Source organism: Nanorana parkeri, unplaced genomic scaffold (genome assembly GCF_000935625.1).
Source record: "Nanorana parkeri isolate BGI_ZX_2015 unplaced genomic scaffold, ASM93562v1 scaffold131, whole genome shotgun sequence".
In the NCBI taxonomy this organism is placed as follows: Eukaryota; Metazoa; Chordata; class Amphibia; order Anura; family Dicroglossidae; genus Nanorana; species Nanorana parkeri.
Window position 1 is genome coordinate 1,681,541 of NW_017306399.1, and position 5,535 is coordinate 1,687,075.

The 5,535-nt window shown below is 46.4% G+C and overlaps 1 protein-coding gene across 3 annotated transcripts in view; it reads left to right on the plus strand.

The window, feature by feature from the left end:
- PGM1 (phosphoglucomutase 1) overlaps positions 1 to 5,535 on the plus strand; it is a 40,562-nt gene that overhangs the window by 769 nt on the left and 34,258 nt on the right. The gene's annotated exons all lie outside the window — the stretch shown is intronic.

Genomic DNA, 5,535 nt, shown 5'->3' on the forward strand with positions numbered 1-5,535 from the left:
CCTGGGTGCAATATTTTGAATAGAGGTGTATTAAGGGGGGTGGATCTAAGGGCCAATACTTTGGGGGAGGAAATAGGGGTGGAATGATCTGGGGTATCTAGGAGAGCAACAATTGGATATGTGCAATAAGGGTGTAACAACCAGGCTTCTCTGATCAGGGAGCCATAACCTGGAGAATGTGGGGTGTGATCTTGAGGGGATAGGGGTATGGAGAGGTGCATTATTTTGGGGAGAGGAGGACTTTGCAATAACCAGGAGGATTTAGAAGTGCAATATCATAGAGAAGGGTTTGGGGTGCAATATCTTGGAGAGGGGACACAAGTGCAATATCATGAAGAGGAGATAGATATGCAGAACTCCTGGAGAGGGGCAGAGAGTGCATTATTCTTGAGAAGGGCTTGGGGTGCAAAATCCTGCAGATGGGATAAGGGTGCAGTATCTAGGGGTGCAATCATCTTGAACTGTTAATCTTCAATGAACTGAGGGGCTAAGGGGAGTTTGACGCCTGAGTTTAAAGCTAAACATTTTTGATTTTGGGGGCTTTAGTAGGGAGGAGATAACCTAAGTGGTGCAATAAGGATTAAAGTCATTGCATTTGGGGGGCTTGATCATGTGTGTAGTCTGGTCAGGGGGGTGTGGCAGGGCTGGTAAAATCTTTTAGTGAAGTGCTTTGATTTGTGCAGAAATACTCCAGGTAAGGGATGTGGTTGTGTATTTTTAGAACCTAAGACGCATGGATTGTCATAACTTGGTGGGGGGAGGGGGTTGGGGGGATTTATATTGCAGTGATCAGGGATAGTCTAGGCTTTGCAATCATGAGGATCTGTGAGATGAAGATCTAATAATATGGATTTGTGTTATTTGAATGCAATTCCCTGGGATGCAAATGATCTGGAAGATTTATTATAGCAGTTGCAGAAATATAGGGGGGGGCTTATTGTAACTTTTGTGGTTACAGTAGAAAGAATGCATTTGTAGTGAGCCTGAGACATGGAGAGGGCAGATATTGGGGGCTGCAGTGATCAGAGGGGCTCAGGGGGCTCTACCTTGGAAATTGGTTGTATGAGTAATATGTGATACTACACGCTCATAATCGGATCATTTGATTTGTCTGTATACTAATACTGATTAGTCGGGGGGCTTCATTCCTGCATGCATCCCCCCCATTGCATATTCATGTATATGATATTCATGATTATGGTCCATATCAGAATCCGGTGTGATCTTGGGATAGCCTTGTGCGTATCCTTTACATCCCCCGACGCAATAAGAGCAACCAATCAGGTCGCTTATTGTCTGCATAGAACAAAGCACGTCGGACCCAATGACAGGCTGGGAGACGGGTCTGATGTGTGCGTTATATACATAGATTGAGTGTGTGAGATCAACAACAGACTTATTTCGGATCTGAGTGTTTATAGTAAACGTGTAACAATATTAATAAATATGTAACAATAATTCTAATCTTCGTGTCACTCTCAGGGCTGATACCACATATGAGTTGGGAATGGAAAGGACAGCTGTCTCTTTGCGGCCATGGTCATAGCTCTTGGAGACCGCAGACCGTCCCGCCACTCAGAGGACGCACGCAGAAGAACAGCTCAAAGCGAACAGCTGATCACAGTGAGACGGCTGCTCTTGTCCTAACCTTGTGGATGGCACTTGGGTGACCTTTGACATTTCAAGTGACCTTGCAAGCATGCAGAATAGAGTTTCATATGCCTCTGTATGGCAGTGCCATTCCTCCTGCGTCTGCTTATGTTCAGCGGAGCTGCCTGTAGACATCAGGGGACAGTCAGACGAGGGTCGATGTTTCTGGTTGAGGAAAACGCTAAATTTATCCCAAACATGGCAGATCTGGTTCTGAAGGAGCTATAGCTAAATATCTGTGATGTTAAAGTGTGCTGAACTTAAAGTGACATTAAACCCTCAGATTTATTAACATAAACCAATACTGTAATGTGTGCCTTACTGTAATCCATGGTTGTTTCCCTTCTCTTTGCTGCTCTTCCTTTTAAATCCTCATGTCTTCTCATGCTTGGGGAGAACTTCTGTTTTGCAGCAGACTGCCTTGTCTCTGGAATGGATACATGGTGTCTGTGTATAGGTTTGTATAGGCTTGTAACCTGAGCCAGCACTACAGGAAGAGGCCCTGAGCTGCAAAGGGAAGTTCTCCCCCAGCATGAGAAGACATGAGGATTTAAAAGGAAGAGCAGCAAAGAGAAGGGAAACAACCATGGATTCAGGTTTTCGGCCGAGGGAATAGGAGAGACGCAAGGTAAGTCTATGGACGGCGTGCACCTGCATGCAGACACCGTGGGACAGGAAGTGCCAGCAAGGACAGAGGAGTCGGCGCTGGATCGGAGAACCGCCGCACTGCGGGAGAGACGGCTGAAAACTACAGGAAAGAAGAAGAAGATTGGATTAAGAGACATCATTTAAGGTAAGTGTTTTGATTAACATTGGGGGGGAGAGAAAAAAAGTTTTTGACTTTAATGCCGCTTTAATGGGAGTGTTGACTGAGCTGTTATTAAGCTTCAGCACTGCTTGGAGCGTGTTGAAAGCTCTGCTACAGTTCAGTAACACTTACAGGTCTTGTCCCTCCTCCAGCCTGTGATTGGACAATGAAAGGTGAGGCAGCAGACTGATGAGCGCATCTCTCTGTCACTCTGCTCTCTTCTTCTATCGGCACAGTAGCACAACCGACTGACTCCTTGTGCTGCTTCTTCTCCCGGTCTGAGCTCGGCTGTACAGGGACTTTCAGAGGCAGATGCCAAGTCCGATTTGGACACTTACTCTGCTTGCGTCAAAAGAAAAATACATTTAATGATGACCTAACGATCACAGCACATAGGCAGCCTGGTTATCCTTCAGGTCCACAGGACCACCATATATCTAACTGGAGTTTAGTTTTAAAGGAGAACTATGAGGCGAGTGCTTTTCATTCATCCTCATAGTTCTAGCCGACCTGTGACAATGAGACTGTCACAGGTCGGCTCAGTAGATCGGGAGGTGAGCGAACACATACGCGCGCTCGCTCACCTCTCGATCCTGTCACAGCTCTCTGCCGTGACAGGGGAGGGGCTGGATTCCCCGCTCCACGCTCCAATCCGCCAGCGCTGACTGGTGGAAGGGACGGGGGAGGGGGCGGGTACAGCTGGCTCTGCCTTTAGATAGGCAGAGCCAGCTGTCACTCACGCAGCTGGGCGGATCCAGACATAATTGTCGTGATCCGCTTCAGCTGCGGCGTCTCAGTATACCGCGGGCTGTAGCTCGCGGTATACTGAGCTTAGGGTGACGGGAGGACGCTAGTTTGTGTCCTCCCGTTACCCTAAGGAGAACTATGGGGAAAAGCCCTAACCACGTAGTCCTCATTTAAGCTACCAGGAACTATTGCTGGATTTTGGGAGGAAATGGAAACATGCTGAGGAAACAAACCCAAACAAGGGGTGAGAACAGGTCTCTATGTACATATGGTCACCTGTGGGAAGTGAATGCAGGGTCCTCCTCTCCTGCCCATCCTACCTGTCGCATACAAGCATCTAGGGGTGAATGTATGAGGACGATCGGCGGGGACCAGCCGGGCAGAATAGGTAGGTATGTCTTGCCACCACTTCCCTGTAGATGGGGGGTGGTGAGAAGGGAAGCAACCCAAAAATATCTCACGGCACACTAGTGTGCCGCGGCACAGTGGTTGAAAAACGCTGACCTAGAACATTGTTGGAATGTGCCTCCATAGTCCGCGGTTTTCATTACAACTTGTAACCTGTAGTAGACTATGCGTGGCCGGGCCATGGTTGTCCCTAAAGCTGACCACACGCCTATAGATTTTCTGCAGACTTTCTGTGGTCAGATGGAAAAAGTGCAACAGATTCCTCCATCTACGCTAAACTGTGTGGATGGAGGAATCTCCCGCTGGGCCAAGCTTCAGTATCTTGCTAGTCGGCCCCGCTGGCTGTCAAAGTACTTGAACAATCTGATTGGATGGAGGCATTGGTCAGGTATTGTGAGAGCCAGCGGGGCCGACTAGCAAGATACTGAAGCTTGGCCCAGCGGGAGATTCCTCCATCCACACAGTTTAGTGTAGATGGGGGAATCTGCAGAAAATGTATAGGTGTGTGGCAAGCTTTAGCTGAACTCGTACTCCAACTGGAGGTTGTTGGATCCTCTGTCAGGTTATCGCTGTGTCCCCTTAGGATAGATTTCCTTTTTCTTCCTGTTCCGGTGACACAGTTGCTACTTTTCACGCATACATTAGGAAGTGGCAATCAGATTTTGTGTTTTCTTAGTAAGATTCTCGCTTGCACATGTCCCGATGTGATGACATTTTTGCTGGACTAAGTTGTTGTGTCTCAGTGATATAATGTCACACACATTTTGTAGTTGAATTTGTGACATTCTGTGTTTTTGTGTGTGCAGAGGGAGCAGCATTGCTGACACTCCCTGTGGAGCTGATGTAAGGACATAGATTGTGTCTGAGTCATTGTTGTGCTCTGCAAAGTATTAGGCCAAGGGCACAGAAATTCGTGTGTTCATTTTACCCAAATCTGTCATCGTACTGAAAATCCGTTTTGCTGCACTGACCCTCCCCGCCGATATTCCCAAAATGATGAGAAAATTCACATTATGCTGAATACTGAAATACGGACCTGCAATTGAGGTGAGCGTAGGGGGGCGTACGGCCGCGTAGCCCCATAGAGAAGGACGGGGGCTGCATACTAATCACACGCAGCCCCTGTCCTTCCCGGCAGCTACTTGGTACGGCCACGCACGCAGCATAGAGCTGTACGTGCCGGCCGATTCGTGTGTGAATGGGGCCTTAAAGAGGAACAACTTTTTTTTTTTTTAAAGTGTGTGAAGAAGAATAATAATAATACATATGATATATGTTATTATTATTAAATAATGTTGCACTTGCAAGTTTGCTAGAAGTGACAATAATATGTGCAGATCGAAGGGCGAGTCTTTAGTCCACACACAACCACTAAATATCTATCTATCTATCTATCTATCTATATATATATCTATATATATATCACCATATCACCATTTCGGACTTTATACATCGGCCTTGTGTTTGTATGGCCTGTTATTACGGGTTTGTAGTGCGTAGAGTTCCCCAACCATCAGAGCCTTCCACGTGTATATACAGTATTCCTGTGCACGGGAGAGGGGGGGGTTAATGGTGCTTAGGCATGTAACAATTACTTTATAGAGTTAACGAGTTAACAGGAAGTAGCAATCTACTTCCTGTTCAACATTGTGACAGTAGTCCTATTTCTTAAACTTCCTCCGAATAATGTGATCAGAACCTGTCATACAAATTTAAAGGGGCCTTATAGCGGTGATCACATCAAATTAAAGGTTATTTATATTTGCATTACAAGTTTTTTTTACTTTTTTTTAATACCTGAATAAAAGGGAAACCTACCCAGTTTTTAGGTTTACCATCCTCCCTCTCACTCACTTTGTGCACCCCCCTGTTATACAGTCATTATGGAAGGGTTTCAGAATACACTATAGCCCCCATTAGCC